We start from the raw sequence: 21120 nt of genomic DNA on the forward strand, positions 1-21120 counted from the left end.
AGCCTGCGAAAGGACCCAGGAATATGTGGTATTAAGGAAAAGGCTCACTATTGGTTGGCAACCCTCCTTGACCACCATTATAAGGGGAAAGTCTCAGAACTCATCCCGTCCCCACAGAGAGTGCAGAAGGTGAAATCTCTTGAGGACACCTTAAAGAGAAGTTTATCCAATGCTTTTCCTGACTTTGGTAGGTTACAGTGTCGTGGAAAATGTAGTTTTGAGGCTTCTGTTGGTCAAGAGAGGAGCAGTGGAGAAGGCGGCAGCCTAAGTGATGTATTTCTGAATTTTTTTAGTCCTCGCCGCCCAGGGCTGTCAGCTTCCACATTCCATTGGCAGCGTCTGCATCACACGGTGGATGATTATCTAAGGGTGAAAACAGAGATGGAGAGCTTTCCAGTCGACAATCCACTGGCTTACTGAGTTATAAAAATAGACCATTGGCCAGAACTTGGCCAGTATGCTATTAAGCTGCTGGACTGCCCTGCATCCAGCATGCTTTCCGAACGGGCAGTCAGTGCTGCAAGAGGTTTTGTCATAGAACGCGTCTGTCCACATACTCCGTGGACCATCTGATTTTTATCAAAATGAATCAGTCCTGGATTAACAGAAGCTATGAAGCTGCTGATGTCGCTGATTAAGTGTCTTTGGGATGTGGAATCTCTGCATGACTTCTAGGCTGCCTAGTGTTGTGGGTGTTGATTTCATCTGGAAGAATGTTTTTGGTGTAGGTTTCATGGGCACAATTAACACCCAAAGACCAATTTTAATGCACCTGTTTGACAGGTGCACATTATTACAATTTTTGACACCAAGGCCAATTCTTGCTTTCATCCAGTGTACCTCTATAGGGTTACGGTGTGAAGGCGCCACAGACACCCAAAAAACAATTTTTCCGCGCCCGTAACAGAAGTAGAAATCCAAGGTCTGTGGTAGAGACACCAGAATGTATCCAAAAAATCTCTAATCTTGTTCCCCGTGTACTACATTGTGGCCTCATCATACAGACTGGCTCCCCAAGCCGTTGCTTACAAAAGAAAGAAAGCTTGCAGGGAAAATGTAATTTTTTGGGCTTTATAAATGCAATTATTGCAGCAGCTTCTATACACAGTACAGATGTGCCACTTTACAGGTGGACTAAGGGGACCCCCCAGACACTATATTGAAAGGATTTTTTCATTTTTATACTTTCACTTTAAGCATCAATAAATCACTGCTCATTTAAAAATGAAGTTTTCTACCAACTTTTTTTTCATTGATACATGTCCCCCAGGGCAGTACCTGGACCCCCATAACCATTGTATGCCCAATTACTTGCATATAAGCCACTTTTGATTTTTTAACACATTCGGGTCCCGTAGACTTCAATGGGGTTCATCATTCGGTTTTGAACTTTCCCGTTGTTCAAAAGTTCTGGTGCAATTTAAACAGGAGGTCGTTCGGCCCATCCCTAGTTCCCACTGCTGCAGCATCTCCCTGATGCGCTGCCTGTAGTGAAAGTGAGCCGGGGATCTTCTCTCCGATCTCCCTGTCACAATTTTAAAAACAAATATAGAATATCTGCTCTCTTATGAAACAAGGTAAAGGGCAGCCAGCATAAATTTGTTGATTACAAATATAACAGTTCAAAATATCAAAATGCAGTGCTAATCCAATGCAATTCCTAGATAGCAAGCAATTGTGCTGCAAGTTTGAAAATGACTTGCTAAGCTCTTTCTACACTTACCAGGCTTCACAAGTGTGTTGCACAATTGCAGCAAGTCCGCATTGCATGACTCCAGATCAACATTCTTGCAAACATTCTGGAAGTCTGCTGCAAGTTCTGGTTCAGTTATGTCGTGCAATAGTTATCCCACCACAGGGACTTGCAATGCAAATTTGTTACAAATTGGAAAAGTGTCAGCTAGAACTTGTGCTTTAGGTGCTCTGCAAGTGTACACCTTTCCAGTGAAGATGTGCAGCAAGTTACAGACTTACAATTCAACACTTCACACATTTGCGGTAAGTTATCCTTCTATCTGGGTTGAAGACAGTCCGTACACCAAATGATGAAGGAGAATAGATGAGAGCCCCGCACCAGCTTCAGTGTGAACATAGAAACACATCAACTAATCCCCTTACCAGAGAAGTTGGACCCTGAAATTATAGAGAGGTCAATAAAGCCTGTAAAACAGAACTATCTTCCTCCACAGTATTAAATAGCAGTAGAATTGACTCCCATCAAGATCTTTCGTGCTATGCTTAAAACTCCAAGTATATACAACTGGTATCATGATCAAGTGCTCATTCAGCTCGACTCCCCGATCACAATGCATACATCAATGTAATAAACATAGAGATGTACATGGTGAAGTACATTCTCAAATAGCAAAGGTTTTATTCAAATTGTACTTACAGGATTTCCAATAAAAACGAGCATTAGTATAAAAACAATCGAAAAGTAGCCCTGGCTCATAATGTGCTTGCGTCCTTCGTTAGGTCCCGACTAACGTGTTCGTCATGAACTAGACATCGTCAGAGGCATGGCCTACTGACGCAAGTACACCCATATATATATGCAGAGACTGGAACTTGCTAGACCCGGAAGTCAACAACCGGAAATGGTTTGTATTTACAGATGCATTCCATCGGCCGGAAGTAAACAAACTAACCAGGAAATGGAAATATTCTCACACTGTTACGTATAAGATCATGACTACATAATTAAAAAAAAAAAAAAAAAAAAACTTTCCTTGCAATAGACAGTTTTACTCCCTATTGGATGGGGAGTTTTGTCCGGCGGGAAATCTCAAGAATGGAGACCCACTGGATTTATGACTTGAAATCTTACTTGAAATGTTTCTATTTCCTGGTTAGTTTGTTTACTTCCAGTCGATGGAACGCATACAGACCGTTTCCCGTTGTTGGCTTCCGGCTCTAGCGAGTTCCTGTCTCTTCATATATTTGGGCGTGCTTGTGTCAGGAGGCCATGCCTCTGAAGATGTCCAGTTGATGACGAAACGTGTTAGCCGGGACCTAACAAAGGGTGCAAGCACACTATGAGCCACGGCTACTTTTCAATTGTTTTTATACTAAAGCTTGTTTTTATTGGAAATCCTGTAAGTACAATTTGAATAAAGCCTTTGCTATATAAGAACGTACTTCACTATGTTTATTACATTGATGTATGCCTTTTATTGGGGAGCCAAGCTGAATGAGCACGATTGTGATACCAGTTGTATATACTTGGAGTTTTAAGCACAGCCCGATAGATCTTGATGGGAGTCAATTCTTCTGCTATTTGATACTGTGGAGGAAAATAGTTCTGTGTTACAGGCTTCATTGAGCGCTCTATAATTTGAGGGTCCAACTCCTCTGGTAAGGAGATTGGTTGAATACACTGTGGTGCGGTGTGTTTCTATCTTCACACGGAAGCTGGTGCGGGGCTCTCATATGTTCTCTTTCATCATTTGGTGTATGAACTGTCTCCAATTGCATTGTATTAGTGCTGCATTTTGATATTTTGAACAATTAAAGAAAAAAACATAGCCGTGCGGGGATCTGCCCTACTGGCCACGTTATTCACAGAGTTCTGTGAATAGGAGAACTACAAATACTGACAGCCTTTGCGGATGTTGGATTGTAGCTCTCAATGAACTACAGGGCACTGTTGAGCTCTCTAGGTAGTTTATTGAGTCATCCTGTCAGTGTGTAACTGCCAGCTTGTACGGTATGAGCTATGAGCAAAAAGCTTACACAGTCTGTAGAAGTCCTGCATTGTACCCGCTGATCGCGGGTGCGATGCTTTGCAGTTTGCAGGCTTCTAGTAAAAAAAAATAATAAATGCTAATTTTTTTACCTGCTAGAAAATGTGCATTTATTATAGATTTCCATCCTCCTTAGATGTAAAAAGTAGCGGTACATCATTTTCTCCACCAGCTGTTTCAAATGCACTCCTTCTGACCCAAAAACATACAGACTAAACAATGTGTTTGTAGACTGTCCTGTGGTGATGTAGGGGTGGCAGGAGGAAGCACTGAGCGTAGAGGGGGAAACAGGAGAGGGACACTCTTGGAAGTGTCAGTTCCTGAAGAGACTTTGGGGGATGATTACTCTTCAATGGGGCTGTTAAGTGGTACAGGCAGAGAAAGAAATGTTTGAAATCTTTTTTACAGGTACATTTTGTATTCTCACTTTTAGCCAAACAACAGAGTAGCTCTCAACAGATATTTTGTTAATCGATTACACTGGTAAGTTGTTAATAAGTTAAATCGTTTTTATTTGGCAGCAGTTTCTGTAAACCTTGGCAAGGCAAAGGGTTGCTTTAGGCCACCTGATTCCCCATTTAATTATACTTGAAGTTTTTGGCAATGCAGGTGGCACTGTGATTTTCTATGACTGTGTGTGATTTTGTATTTTTAACTTTAAAGTATTTTTATATAAATCTTCAAACTGGAGCCAGCAAACACAATGTCATGGAGAATTTTATAAATGCAAGTTATCAAAATGGCAAAAGCAGGGACATCGCAGAGAAATGGCAGAGACATGGCAAAAGCAGGGCTGTGGTGGTCCTTACCCACTCAGAGTGCTAGTCATTCATAGTTATTATAAGGTTAGCTACTATTTGGAAATAAAGTTACATGTATCTCATAAGAGTTTAATCTTTAAAGTTAGGTCTGTTGAAGTTGATGAAATTATATGTACATGGATAGAAAACTGATTACATGAACGGGCCGAGATAGTAATCTCTGAATGGTATACAGTTGTGATTGGTATGTCGCAGGGTTCTGTCTGGCTAATGCTGGGCAATTTGTTTATTAATGATATAGCGGTTGGAATTAAGAGCTCAATTTCAGTGTTTGCTGATGATACCAAATTATGGAGGATGGAGTATGGAGGTGTGCCAAGGTTATTAAGAAAATAACCTGGGCACGGGATAAATAAACAGGGAGTTGGGTGGCTACATGGCAGATAAGATTCAATAATGATAAAGGTAAAGTTATTCACTTGGGTGTCAAACGTCTTTATGTAAAATACACTTTAGGAGGGGCTCTCCAGGGGAAATAAGTGATGGAAGAGGATCTGGGGGTGCTTGTAGATCACAGACTTAGCAATATCACGCAACACCAAGCTACAGCTAACAAAGCTAGCAAATTACTGCATTAAAAAAAGGGAATACAATCAAGATATACTGTAACTTAATAGTTCCTCCCCTTTCCAAAATGCTAGTTCTGCCTTATCTTGATTTTGCAGGTCAGTTTTGGTCAACAATCCCCAGGAAAGATGTTGTTGAATTAGAAAGCACTTCAACGAAGGGCAACAAAATTACTAAGGTAGATGTTTCACAAGAAAGGGACATTTTTCATTTTAAATGTTGTAGGAGAGGTTGGCAGTCTTAAATAAAACAAATCATCTAATGCACTAGTATGAAATTCTAGCAAACTTTATATCCTCTGGAGAAGCATTCAACCAAACAGGACAAAGGTTTTACATGCACTAGTGGAACCCCTTCAACTCCATTGTGAACACAGCAAATCCACAGACAGCACTACATACAAGGGTGACTGCATCACATTCGCAGAAAACCAAGATGACTAGCATATTTCCATTCAATTACTACGGGGCTGCTTTACAAAAGCCGTGTGCCATCAGTAGAGGCGCACAGGGAGGGGCAGCGCGCATTTTTATATTTTACGAAACGGGCGCCTGGAACAGAGCGCTAATCCTCCATTTACTCTAGCGATCTCGGCGCATGGGAGAATGCAATCTGTGCGCCACTATGGACATGGGGCATGGCATCTTCAATTCAATATTAACAGAAGATGGAGGTGCCAATATTATGGGATGATGTGAGGAAGTTTAGTAACAATTGCTGAAGTAACAAATATGCCCAAAATAGAATGAGAAAATAACCCTTTCAGAGAAAGCCTGCTGTGCCTGCAAGTATGTTTAGAACTGCATGAGATCAAAGTAAGCACTCCGCATGCGCGAGCGGCTCTTGCGCTCGTTCAAATGCGTTTGTTCACTGCGCCACCAAAATCTTAGTAAATGTCAAGCAACGCAAATTCATTTACATGGGTTGAACGGGTGCACCTCTAAACTTGACATTTTTTTTATTTTTACACTGGTTCACCTTTATGTATTTTTTTTAGGAGATTTGCACACAGGTTATGTTAGCATGCTACGTTGCCAACATGTGACATGCACCTTGTTAAAATTATATAAAAAGACTCTCGCTCCTCTAGCTCCTCCTAAAAGGGCATTTAACCTTCCCCCTCTAATGCATATGATTTCCTTGGGCTAGCTTTTGCTTTTAAAGGGGAACTCCACACTCCATTCTACAATGCTCTTGTCTCCCCCCTCTAACCCCTTGGATTTCCATGGGCTAACTTTTGCTTTTAAAGGGAAACACCACACTTCACTCCATTCTCAAAAGGCTGTGAGCTGCCTTTTCCAATCCAAACCACATCCTTTTTCTGAGCATACAACAGGGCCAGCTAAGAAAGGGGCGAGAAGAGCGATCGCCCAACCCCCTCCTGACCCATACAAGGCCACATGCACTCAACATAGCTGGCTGCTTTAAGGGCATGTTGGGCTCAGCCCAATACCAACCACAAAGCACCTTGTACCCACTAGTTTAAAGAAGCTTTCCACATTCCGTAAAGCCCCCTGTCTGCAGCCCCGCACAACCCCAGCCTAGGGTTGTGTGGATGAGGCCCTTGTCCCCCTGAATATGGGAACAAGATGGTTGATTTCTGGGGTGCCCAAGCCCCTCCTACCCCCAAGCATCCACCCCCCTTTCATGGGCTGGCTTGCTGTGTGTTTGGCTTGGGGTTTGTTAGTGTGCATGGGGGGCACAATCTTTTTTCAGTTTGGGGTGGGATTTCTCACGTGGGGGTTCTTATTTTAAGCCTAAACATACCCAAATGGCCTTGTATGTATTGGGGAGGCAGGCTATTTTTTGTTTTGGGTTAAAATCTTGCAGCTGCAATGTAGATTTGTAAGTTTTCTCTAAAGCCATACATCTTTGAAGCAGCAATTTTGCATTTTTAAAGGCACATTTCCTTGTTTCATTTTTGGGGTTGTCCAGATTGCTGACATTGATATACAGTGGGGATGAAAAGTATTCAGACCCTTACATTTTTCACTCTTTGTTATATTGCAGCCACTTGTTAAAATCATTTAAGTTAATTTTTTTCCCTCATTAATGTACACATAACACCCCATATTGTCAGAAAAACACAGAATTGTTGACATTTTTGCAGATTTATTAAAAAAGAAAAACTGAAATATCACATGGTCCTAAGTATTCAGACCCTTTGTTGTGACACTTATATATTTAACTCAGGTGCTGTCCATTTCTTCTGATCATCCTTGAGATGGTTCTACATCTTCATTTGAGTCCAGCTGTGTTTGATTATACTGATTGGACTTGTTTAGGAAAGCCACACAACCTGTCTATATAAGACCTTACAGCTCACAGTGCATGTCAGAGCAAATGAGAATCATGAGGTCAAAAGAACTGCCTGAAGAGCTCAGAGACAGAATTGTGGCAAGGCACAGATCTGGCCAAGGTTACAAAAAAATTTCTGCTGCACTTAAGGTTCCTAAGAGCACAGTGGCCTCCATAATCCTTAAAAGGAAGACGTTTGGAACAACCAGAACCCTTCCTAGAGCTGGCCGTCCGGCCAAAATGAGCTATCGGGAGAGAAGAGCCTTGGTGAGAGAGGTAAAGTAGAACCCAAAGATCACTGTGGCTGAGCTCCAGAGATGCAGTCGGGAGAAAGTTGTAGAAAGTCAACCATCACTGCAGCCCTCCACCAGTCAGGGCTTTATGGCAGAGTGGCCCGACGGAAGCCTCTTCTCAGTGCAAGACACATGAAAGCCCGCATGGAGTTTGCTAAAAAACACCTTAAGGACTCCAAGATGGTGAGAAATAAGATTCTTTGGTCTGATGAGACCAAGATCGAACTTTTTGGCCTTGATTCTAAGCGGTATGTGTGGAGAAAACCAGGCACTGCTCATCACCTGTCCAAGACAGTCCCAACAGTGAAGCATGGTGGTGGCAGCATCATGCTGTGGGGGTGTTTTTCAGCTGCAGGGACAGGACGACTGGTTGAAGTTTAGGGAAAGATTAATGCGGCCAAGTACAGGGATATCCTGGATGAAAACCTTCTCCAGAGTTCTCAGGACCTCACACTGGGCCGAAGGTTTACCTTCCAACAAGACAATGTCCCTAAGCACACAGCTAAAATAACAAAGGAGTGGCTTCACAACAACTCCTTGACTGTTCTTAAATGGCTCAGCCAGAGCCCTGATTTAAACCCAATTGAGCATCTCTGGAGAGACCTAAAAATGGCTGTCCACCAACGTTTACCATCCAACCTGACAGAACTGGAGAGGATCTGCAAGGAGGAATGGCAAAGGATCCAGATGTGAAAAACTTGTTATATCTTTCCCAAAAAAAGACTCATGGCTGTATTAGATCAAAAGGGTGCTTCTACTAAATGCTGAGCAAAGGGTCTGAATACGTAGGACCATGTGATATTTCTGTTTTCATTTTTAATAAATCTGCAAAAATGTCAACAATTCTGTGTTTTTCTGTCAATATGAGGTGCTGTGTGTACATTAATGAGGAAAAAAATGAACGTAAATGATTTTAGCAAGTGGCTGCAATATAACAAAGAGTGAAAAATGCAAGGGGGTCTGAATACTTTCTGTCCCCACTGTTTGTCCCTTAGGGTGGGACCTGGGACCCCATACCCATTTTAAGGCCAATAACTAGAATATAAGCCAGACAAGTGGGGACTAGCAAAATGAACAGGTCATTTCCCATAGACTGCAATAGTATTTGTTGTATAACTTTTGCCCATGTTAGGCTCTTTGTCCCCCCCCCCCCCGGACCGGGGGGTGTTTGTCCCATCTGTAATTTTGAAGCATGCTGGACGATGTGCTTAATTTTGGACAGGGGGGTGGCTTATTTTGTGCTAGCTGCTTTTGGGCATGCTCAAGGACTTTGATTTTTTTCCAGCTTTTTGTGTGTGAACAGCACTTGGATGTTTCTGGGCATGCTCAGAGAGTGCGTTTTTTGGGTTAGTAATTTAACCACTTCAGCCCCGGAAGAATTTACCCCCTTCCTGACCAGAGCACTTTTTGCGTTGCTTTAACTGACAATTGCACGGTCGTGGGATGTGGCTCCCAAACAAAATTGACGTCCTTTTTTTCCCCCAAATAGAGCTTTCTTTTGGTGGTATTTGATCACTCCTGCACTTTTTATTTTTTGCGCTATAAACAAAAAAATGACAATTTGGAAAAAAACGCATTCTTTTTTACTTTTTGCTATAATAAATATCCCCCAAAAATATATAAAAAAACCATATTTTTTTCCTCAATTTAGGCCGATACATATTCCTTTACATATTTTTGGTAGAAAAAAAAAATCGCAATAAGGGATAGTTTTATGGCATTTTTATTAATAATTTTTTTTTTTAAATGGCGGTGATCAGCGATTTTTATTGTGACTGCGAAATTATGGCGGACACATCGGACATTTTTGACACATTTTTGGGACCATTGTCATTTATACAGCAATCAGTGCTATACAAATGCACTGATTCCTGTGTAAATGACACTGGCAGTGAAGGGGTTAACCACTAGGTGGCAGTGTGGGGGTTAAGTGTGTCCTAGGGGCGTGTTTCTAACTGAGGGACATGGCTGTGTGTGACATGTGACTGATCTCTGCTCTGATGACAGGGAGCAGAGATCTAGTGACACTGTCACTAGGCAGAACGGGGAGATGCTGTTTACATTAGCATCTCCCCGTTCTCCCCCCCGTGAGGCGATCGCGGGTATCCCCGTGGCAATAGAGTCCGCGGGACCCACGACCCGACTCACGGAGCTTGCCGCTGGCTGCCTCTTAAAGGGGAACATACAGGTACGTAGTTTTGACTGTACAAGCCCTTCTGCCGCAGTATATCTAACGTGAGGCGGTCGGCAAGCGGTTAAGGACATCCTTAACAGGTGTACCCACTTTGAAGTTCTGTCTCTACACTGGGTGAACTTACATTTTGTGTGTTTTATGGACTGTGCATGTGTTTTCAATTGCCTCATTAGCACGCAAACCTATGTTATATAAAGCTTGCAGATAGCATTCTTTACCTTGTCCTGAAAAGAGGCAAGATTGTGTGTGTGTGGGGTCGGCAAGAGAGTACATTTGGGTGTCCTTATAGAGTTTGCAACACTTGTATTTTCTTTGTATTTTGTTTGTTATGTCTTTGCAAAACATATGTGTTTTAGAGCAAGTTTTTTTTAACTTTGATTTATTGTATTTTTTTGGGTGGGGGGGGATATTTTCCCCTGAAATGTTTTTGATGTTGTTTCACTTTGATGTAATTGTCTGTGCTGCATTATTTTACAAAATCTTCCTCAAGATGTTGTGACTAATTGATGTTTAAATCCTTAATAGATGTCTGTGTGTGCAGTCCTTTTAACTCCTGTTAATTTCCTCTGCAAAATGGTCAGACCTCAAAACCATATTCTGTTAGTGTCTCAAATTTACATACATGTGTTTTTTATGCTTTCCTTGCTCTTTTCTAAGTCCAGTTTTGTTGACCAATAAAATTTGTAGAAAATGTTTATGTTGTGTTTTGTTAATTTTCATGCAACAGATTTCCCAGCTGCAGCTTAACTAGGCATGGCAAAACCTAAAAAAAGGTGTGATTTGTCTAAAAGCTACTTTCCTAGTGCCTTCATGGTAGCATATGCATGGATTGCATATTGTGTGTATGGTGCCATGGATAGGCACCAGGAAAGGAAAATTACAGAAAGGCAAGTATTCCATTTTCTATTTTAGCGCAGTGGTTCTAAACCTAAGACCTCAAGTACCCCCGACAGGACATGTTTTGGGAATTTATCTTAGCTAAAATAGCTGTCCAAAATACCAATCCATTGACTGATTTAAAGCAAGATGAAGGAAAACCTGCAAACATGGCCTGTTGGGGGGTACTTGAGGACAGGGTTGAGAAGCACTGATTTAAAATCTAGTTCAAGACCATCCTATTCTAATTGTGGGCATTTGAGGGAAGCCAAGTGAGTGTTCGAACCCCTGCTTGTCTTTTTTAGGTTGGGCTTTGTGTTCCTTTTCTGAAAATTGGCTTCACTTCCTGTCACAGCCAAACAGGAAGTGGGGGTAAAACCCTACCAATGTCTTTCCTTGGAGACACACAGGTCAAACTATCAGGGGTGCAGACATCCCCAAAAACTGACAAGACTTCTAATCCCTCTGCACTCTATCCCCAAGCAAAAATAAGAAAGGATTTTGTTTAGTTTAACTTTGCAAAGACACATTCCTAAGTTCAACTGTGATGCATGTCAATGGCCCATTTAGACCTTGTTTATTAGAAAACGGCAGTTGCCTGGCACTAGAAGCATTTGTTAGTCCAGTCCTGGAAATCTGCATCTGCTGAATTTCCCTAAAAATTGGGTTCCTGCAGCTAGATGCGTGACCGCTGTGTATGTGAGATGCGCAACTGCTGTGTGCGCGGAGGTATGTACCTGTGACGCATATCTGGTTCCCGGAAGTGGTGGCCAGCACACAGGAATGACATCACGCCCCTACAGGAAGTTGCTTGTACTGCTGCTAATTTCTTCCCACCACCACGCCCTGCTCACTGCTCTTTGGAGGAAGAGATGATCCTTGTTTGCAAATTAAGAAAATTCTTTATTTTTTTAACATGGGGTGGTGTTTGTGTGGATCCCTAACACATATTCATACATATTAGGCCCATATTTAGACAGGATCTGATTTACCTACCAGCATGTTTTTAGTGTAGGAAGAAACCGGAGTACCTGGAGGAAACCCACGCAGGCACAGGGAGAACATGCAAACTCCAGGCAGATGATGTCGTGGGCGGGATTCGAACCAGCAACCCTTTTTGTTGCTATTTGAAAGTGCTAACCACTACATCACTGTGCTGCCCAAATATATATCTATAGATGTAGGTTCTTGTGTCCACCAGTAGATGCCACACTCCCAATTCTGGAGGCATAATAATGATCTAGCACAGGGGTCTTCAAACTACGGCCCTCCAGTTTTTCAGGAACTACAATTCCCATCATGCCTAGTCATGTCTGTGAATGCCAGAGTTTTACAGTGCCTCATGGGATGTGTAGTTCCGCAACAGCTGGAGAGCCGTAGTTTGAAGATTCCTGATCACTTGAAAAAAGGTGGTTTCTCATGTGCCTTGTATAATGCCCAAGAAATATCGTTAGGAAAATACAAGTGGGTCATGGCACATCTATATTCCAAACTTGGCACTTAAGATGGTCATGCACTATGCAATCTGATTAGGCAATCTCTGTACAACTCGAAATTTGGGCAAAATAGGTAATAGGAAGATGCACTTGAACAATTCATTCAAATTATAGGAAATCAAACAGGCGCTTGCACTAAAGCTATTTTTTTTAAGATCTAACTGATTGCAGTGTATGGTTACCTTTAAAGATCAAGATCTGAAATATTAATTTATTGGGTTTAGAAACACTTCTCTGTAATGTATTGAAAGATTTGGGTAAAAATAGAAATAAAAAAAAACAGATTTTAAAGATAAATTAAGTAATAGGAATGAGATTAGCATCAAAGGGGTTAATTAACTGAGAATACCTACTAATTGCCTAACAAGACACATCCAAATGAGATGAAATTAACAAATTGTATTGGGTGTGCGCTATTATCAATGAGAAAACCGCAGTTACCCTAGCACCAGTTGCAGTTTTATTTACATATTTATTATCGTTTTGTGCTTCAAAGTGTGCCAGTTCACACGTTGGGTTAATGACTTTTTCCAGCGTACCAATTAAGCTATGAATCTGCAGCCAAAGATTTTTTCCTTTTTTTTTTTTTGTGGATAGAGTTGGATGAGAGCCCCTTTGTCTGCTTTTTATTGCTGTCTGTGTCACTATTGGGGAGATGTAGCTCTTACTATCTCAGTACAGGAAGTAATAGAAAATCTCCCCAACAGGCACACAGACAAAACATATTTCTAGTTAAACAAGGAAAGGTTAAATCTTCTGACAATGGTGTTTGTGTCTTCTTACCCCAGCGACAACTGTGCCCTCATTTCTATGGGTGTCAATAAATTAAAGAAAAACTTCCCAATGGGGATCAAAGACGGAGATTAAGACTTGACAGGAATGTTAACTCTTCCACTCTATCCAAACCTAAAAAAAAACAAAAACCACGTTTGACTTAACTGCTTTCCATCCTTAGGCCATATATACGGTCTCGGGAGCAGGCAGTTATACCAGGATCAGGGCTGCAGTTTACATTTGCAAACATTTCTAAAATTCTGTTTTCACTTTGTCATTATGTGGTACCGAGTGTAGATTAATGAGAAAATAATTAATTTAAACAACTGCAGTATTAGGCTGCAACATAACATTGAAAAAAGTGAAGGGGTCTGAATACTTTATAAATGCATTTTATGTGAAAAATGTCAAAATTGGCCCAGATAGTACTTGGTTAATAATGCAGCCTTTAGATTAGGGGTGTCAAATTCAATTTCATTGTGGGCCGCATCAGCATTGTGGTTGCCCCCAAAGGGCCAGTTTGCTTTAGATCTTTATAAATAGCAATTGATGTTGGTTTCTATCCAGTTTGAATTGCTATTAAATTGGAAACAGTGGCTTGCTAAGCAGCTATTAAAGAAATAGGAGAGAAATTATCACACATTTTCTAAATAGGAAAACTGTGATGTTCCGCAAGAAGTATGTGGTGCAAGTTCAATATTTCAATTTAGGTGTCTTGCACACAGCTGCCTAAAAATGCTTAGTTTTCAGGCATTTTTTTTTTTTCTGACCTAAATGCAGCCCATTATATATTAATCACTTAAGGACCAGCCTCGTTTTGGATTTTAGGTGTACATGTTTAAAACAGGGTTTTTTTGCTAGAAAATTACTTAGAACCCCCAAACATTATAAATGTTTTTTTTTTTCTAACCCCCTAGAGAATAAAATGGCCGTCGTTGCAATACTTTTTTTTTGCACCGTATTTGCGCAGCGGTCTTTTAAGCGCACTTTTTTGGGGGAAAAAATTAATTTAAAAAAAAAAAAAAGACAACAGTAAAGTTAGCCCAATTTTTTTTATATTGTGAAATATAATGTTACGCCAAGTAAATTGATACCCAACATGTCACACTTCAAAATTGCGCCCGCTTGTGGAATGGCGTCAAACTTTTACCCTCAAAAATCTCCATAGGCGATGTTTAAAAAATTCTACAGGTTGGTGGTTTGACCACTGTTTTCATATGCGGGCGCTACTCGCGTATGCGTTCGCTTCTGCGCACGAGCTCGTCGGGACGAGGGGTTTTTTTTAATTTTTTTTTTATTTATTTTACATTATTTTATTTATTTTTACACTTTTTTTTTTTTTTTTTAAATGTGTCACTTTTCTTGTAAACATCCCTTGTAATAGAAAAAAGCATGACAGGACCTCTTAAATATGAGATCTGGGGTCAAAAAGACCTCAAATCTCATGTTTACACTAAAATGCAATAAAAGAAAAAGAAAATCATTTAAAAAAATGACATTGAAAAAAATATGCCTTTAAGAGGCGTGGACGGAAGTGACGTTTTGACGTCGCTTCCGCCCAGCAGTGTCATGGAGACGAGTGGGGCCATCTTAGTCTCACTCGTCTCCAGGCACAGAAGGGAGACGGATGTGATCGCCTCCACCGCTACCGATGGCTCTGGTAAGCGGCAGAGGGCACCTGATCGCTGCGGGAGGGGGGGCCCCTCTCCCGCCACCGATAAAAGTGATCTCGCGGCGAATCCGCTGCAGGGGCCACTTTTATCAGAAAGCCGACTGCCGCACGAAAACGGGGAAAACGGGATTATGGCAGCTAGCTGCTGCAATAACAAAGATATCCGCTGGCAAAGTTTGGACGTACAATGGCCTGCGGCGGTCCGGAAGTGGTTAATGTGCCTGTAAACATAGGCATGTAAATATGCGCTGTGCATTGATCAGTAAAAAAAAAAATTACAGAAATCTGAGTTGCTGGTCAGTATATTTGCAGTAAAATATGCACAATTATGCACATATGCCACACTTTCTTCATCGTGTTTTTTCTTCCAGGAATGTCTGATGCTCATACATCAGTACAGTATGCCTTATATAGGCCCTTTTATAGGGAATGAAAACTTCCCATGTGCAAAATTATGTTTTCCTTGATCATTGTTTGAAGATTCTAATCACATGAATTAACATTTCAAATGTAACGTAGCCATATAGTAGTTTCAATCTAATGTAATTGGTGGTTAAATAAATGCTACACAGTCAATTTTTTTCCCCTACAGCTTAGATTCTATTATATAAGAAAGTATAGCATAATCTTATGTTCTATAGAAATGTAAATAACAGCTCCTGTGTTTTTATATATAGGTACTTTTTCAGATGATGTCTGTATCAACAGAAGTCTGCTGAGCTAATGCTAGACCCAATTAATTAGCTTCTATACATATGCCTAGCTGTTGTATGCTGACGTGCTTTCAAAATAGGACAAACATTTCTTCCTGCTCCCATTTCTTTTCTCCCAGGCTTTGAAACAGTTGACTCACACATCTTTCCTGTAGGCTTTTCTAATATAATGGTTTGTGTGTTACTTTACATGATGACGATTAATTGGAACGTACCATTTATAATCACGTATTGGGGACATGAGCTTCCTCGTTAGCTCCTGGTACACATTGTTCTGTTGTTTTAGGTCTTGGTTATATTATCATCAACTGACGTTGGACTGATAGAATCTTAGCAGACAGGGTCATATTGCTGCACTCAGATCTCACTTGGGACCTGCCAGTGACAAACATCTACTATTTGACTCATAGAACACACACTTCTTCCCTCGGTACAAATGAAAAAAATGTGGTTTGCTTTCTTTTCTCTTATTGGCAGCTTAGTAGTTAATGGATAATGGCCTGTCTACCTGCAAGGTTTCCTTTCCATCCTTTGCTTCCTCTTATTATAAATCTGCCCTGTGGGTTTCTTGCTTTTTGAAGAAAATTTGCCAGGAAGTAGATTTTGCACAGGTCTCATTAAATATGGAATCTCGAGGGAAGAGTATGTGTTAACTGCTTATCATATCTGGCCCTGGTTGTACTGTCCTTCCCCTACAATGTACTCAGTATTAACTCTGCATTATTCTCTGAAGAAAATGAAATTCAGATATAGACACTTTTAAACCTATTCAAGAATATCACGGTTTCAATGCTACTGCAGTAGAACATTAGTTTTTACGATAAATATTTTATTATTGTACAAGGGCCAGTATCAGTAATGACAAGTTATGTTATCCGAGATTAAAGAACAGGACACTTATTCTTGATATGTACTACTTCCAGTACACGCTGTACAAGAATTATTCTGAGCCGAATGGGTACAATATTTTTCAAGCGTGCTGGCGTGTTTCATGTGATTGTAAAATATGACTCTACTAACAAGAAGAAATTATATTAAAATTACTTTCAGGTAATAGCTACAATAATTTAAAACAAGCATTATAGCCTTCGTTTAACCACTTGAGCTCCAGAAGATTTTACCCCCTTCATGACCAGGCCAATTTTTGCTATTTAGCACTGCGTTAATTTAACTGGTAATTGCACGGTCATAAAATGCTGTACCAAAACAAAATTTATATCCTTTTTTCACACAAATAGAGCTTTCTTTTAGTAGTATTTGATCACCACTGTTTATTTTTTATTGTTTGCAATATAAATGAAAAAGACCCAAGATTAAAAAAAAAATAGTTCTACATTCTGCTAGAAAACATATCCAATAAAAAAATGTAAAAACTCAAATTTCCTCTTAAATGTTGGCCAAAAGGTATTCTGTCTTTGGGGGGGAACTGACTAACTGCCACTGACATCACCAGTGACACTATGGAGGGTATTAGTGATTACTTCATAAAGTGCCACATCCTGAAACTGGAAACAGAGAAAGAAATTCCCCTTGGGATCGGACTTTATAGGTACTTAAACACGTAGAACAATAGTATAGTAGAACAATAGTATAGTAGAAAATTTGTTTTATTAATAAACAAAAATGATTAAAAGTAGTAACATGGTATATGCATAACAGATAGCAAGCATGAATACACCAACTGTAACATGATGGAAGGTACAAAAGAGATATCCTTCATCCGACGCATTTCAGAGTCTGTTTTAATCTACTTCATCAGGGGTAGAGAAGATATCAATTTTAATCACTGCAGTAGTGTATATGCACACATTCCATGTGAATTAAAAACAAAAACACTGCTTTGGAGAGTTCCTCCTTCCTGCATCTCCATCAGATGTATAGTGTATTATGTTGTAAGTTTGAGGAAAAACAGGCGTTTCACATATACATACATTACATACATATAGATTATACACACACACACACACACACACACACACTAATTATATATATATATATATATATATATATATATATTATCCTGGGGGACATATAAACCCAGAACAGGACTTTTCCTGGCTCTCTCTGGGACGCTCTGCTACATATCCTCCATCCTTGTTTCAACTCCAGGGTTGGAATACCTGTGGCCCAACAGGAGTGAACACAGGACAGGGCATCTGCATTCCCCATCAACACCTGGCCTGTGTTTTACAGTGAAGGAGTAATCCTGTAGAGCCAAAACCCATCGGTTCACTCGTCTATTAGTCTCCTTCTTTTGGGCCATCCATTTCAGTGGTGCATGGTCAGTTATTAACTTAAACTGGTGCCCTAACAAATAGTACCTGAGCACATCCACGGCCCACTTTATGGCTAAACATTACTTTTCAATGACTGCATACTTTTTCTCATGGTCATTGAGCTTTCTGCTTAGGTACACCACAGGGTGTTCTTCCCCATTGTGTACCTGTGATAGTACTGCCCCAATACCAACATCAGACGCATCTGTCTGAACCAAAAAATCTTTGGAGAAATCGGGGGAGTACAGTAGTGGCTATGCACAAAGAGCCTTCTTCAGGACTTGGAAAGATTCCTCTGCTACTGAGGTCCATTTCACCTTTACAGAGTCTTTTCCTTTCGTAAGGTCTGTCAGTGGGGCAGCTATAGTGGCAAAATCTTCTATAATACCCCGCAATGCCAAGAAAGTTCCTGACCTGCTTCTTGTTTGCAGGACGCGGCCACTCCTGGATGGCTTCTAGTTTACTCACTTGAGGTTTTATGAAACCGCGGCCAATAGTGTAGCCCAAATACTTGGCTTCCTCTAGACCAATGGCACATTTTTTGGATTTGCTGTAAAACATTCTTTGAAGAGGGAATCAAGGACAGCCTGGACACGGGGCAAGTGAGACTCCCAGTCAGTGCTATGTACCACTATGTCATCTAGATAGGCTGCTGCATATCGTCGGTGGGGTCTTAGGGTCCTGTCCATGGCCCTCTGAAATGTCATGGGGGCATTTTGCAACCCAAAAGACATTTTTTATATTGAAAGGAACCCTCCGGGGTAACAAATGCAGTCTTCTCTTTGGCGCTACCAGTCAGGGGTATTTGCCAATAACCTTTTGTCAAGTCCAAAGTGGTCAGATAGCGAGCCTTGCCAAGTCAGCCTATAGGTTTGTCTACTCTGGGCACTGGGTACGTGTCAAACTTTGTCACTGCATTAAGCTTCCTGAAGTCATTACAGAACCTCCAAGTGCCATTCGGTTTTGGGACTAGCACGATGGGGCTAGACCAGTCACTATTGGATTCCTCAATGACATCTAGCTCCAAAATTCTTTTAACTTCATTGCTGATGTCCTTTCTCCTCGCTTCAGGAATTCAGTACGGTTTGAGCTTGACACGGACCCCAGGTTCAGTAACAATATCATGCTGAACTGCTGAAGTCGTGCCAGGTAACTCTGAAAATTTATCTCTGTTCCTTATCAGGAACTCTCTAGCTTCCTGTTTTTAGGAATATGACAGGGTGTCTGGAATCGTGACCTCAGGGATCAGAGGTGACTCAGTACCCTTAGGCATTACGGGGAGGGACCTTGAAGTTAACGCCAGTCTATCCTTTCAGGGCTTTAACAGGTTTATGTGGTAAATCTGTTCGGCTTCCTTTTTCCTGGTTGATATACCGTATTTATCGCTATATAACACGCACTTTTTTCCCCTGAAAATCAGGGGAAAATCGTGGGTGCGTGTTATAGGCCGATCACGCTAATTTTGTGTGATCGGAGCGGGCGCGGCATTTGCCGCGATCGCCGCCGACATACACAGCCGTGTGTAAATTCAAATATGGCGCCAAGACTTCAGGGACTCGGCGGAGCCGAGATACACATGCCCGAGAGTGCTCGGCTTTTCTCTGCGCCGCTTACAGTCCCGCCCAGTCCCGCCATTGGACCTGTGTGATGTCCATCATAGGGCGGGACTGGGCGGGACTGTAAGCGGCGCCGAGAAAAGCCGAGGACACTCGGGTATGTGTATCTCGGCTCCGCCGAGTCCCTGCAGTCTCAGCGCCATATTTGAATTTACACACGGCTGTGTATGTCAGCAGGGATCGCTGCGATCCCACAAGGCTGCACTGGGGTAAGGCTGCACTGACATGGCTGCACTGAGGCAAAGCTGCACTGACAAGGCTGCAATGGACACTGGGGCAAGGCTGCACTGACAATTCTGCACTGGGGCAAAGCTGCACTGACAAGGCTGCACTGACAATTCTGCACTGGGGCAAAGCTGCACTGACAAGGCTGCAATAGACACTGGAGTAAGGCTGCACTGACACTGACAAGGCTGCAGATGGACACCGATAAGGCTGCATTGATGGGCATTTTAATGTAAGTTTTTCTTCCTTAAACTTTACTCCTAAAAGTTTTTTTCCTTAAAATTCCCTCCTAAACTTGGGGTGCGTGTTATACGCCGGCGCGTGTTATACGCCGATAAATACGGTACCTTGTAATTGGGCGTCTCCCATAAAGCAATTCAAATGGAGAGTACCCCGTAGAGGACTGGGGAACCTCCCTGATGGCCAATATCAAGTATGGTATCAGGAAGTCCCAGTTTTTCCCATCCTTGTCAACAACCTTTTTTAACATGCTCTTTAATGTCTTATTGAAGCGTTCCACCAAGCCATCCGTTTGAGGATGGTACACCGAGGTTCGCAATTGCGACACCTTAAATAACTTGCACAGCTCTCTAGTTATTCGTGACATAAATGGGGTGCCCTGCTCTGTAAGGACTTCTTTAGGGATGCCAACATGACTGAACACCATAAACAGCTCTTTGGCAATGTTTTTAGCAGACGCGGTGCGTAAGGGAACTGCCTCGGGGTAATGGGTAGCATAATCCATGATTACAAGGATATGCTGATGACCCCAGGCAGACTTGGGGAGTGGACCCACAAGGTCCATGGCAATCCTCTCAAAGGGCACTTCAATAATGGGCAAGAGCACTAAAGGACTTCAGAAGTGGGGTAGTGGGGCTGACATCTGACACACAGGACAGGATTGACAATAATTCTCAATATCTTTCTGTATCCCAGGCCAGTAAAACCTGCGCAACACCCTTTCAGTAGTTTTCTCAACCCCTAAATGGCCTCCTAGCAAGTGTCCATGGGCAAGTTCCAACACCACCCGTCTATATGGCTTAGGGACCACCAACTGTTCAGCCACTTCATCATTCTTTTTACATACACAATACAGTAAATCCTCATTGCTGCTGAAATAAGGAAAACAGGGCCTGCCCCCTGGTTCGACAGGTACATCATTAATCACTATTACATTTTTCTAGGCCCTGGCAAGAATAGGTCTTTTCTCTGCTCGGTACCAAAATTTTCCTTGTGCACCTTTAAGGTCAGCAAACTCCAATGTAGGCTCAGATTCAGCCAACGGCTGTTCAGCTCTACTGGTTGTGGGGACTTCCTCAGGCTCCTCCAGCTCTCCTGCCATAACTGAGAACACCCGGGGAGCCCTGAGAGGAGTCCCCTGAACCCACATTGTCAGTAGTGGCCAGGAGTTCTGACTCTGCCACTGAGTCAACTACTGCGACCGGGTCAGAATGATCCCACAGTTCCCAAAACTTAGGGAAGTCCCTACCAACGATGGCCTCATGCACCAAGTGGGTCACCGTACCTAAACCAGTTTTAAACTGAACAGTAGCTAT

This window comes from Aquarana catesbeiana, linkage group LG02, assembly GCF_042186555.1.
Source record: "Aquarana catesbeiana isolate 2022-GZ linkage group LG02, ASM4218655v1, whole genome shotgun sequence".
NCBI classification, from domain to species: Eukaryota; Metazoa; Chordata; class Amphibia; order Anura; family Ranidae; genus Aquarana; species Aquarana catesbeiana.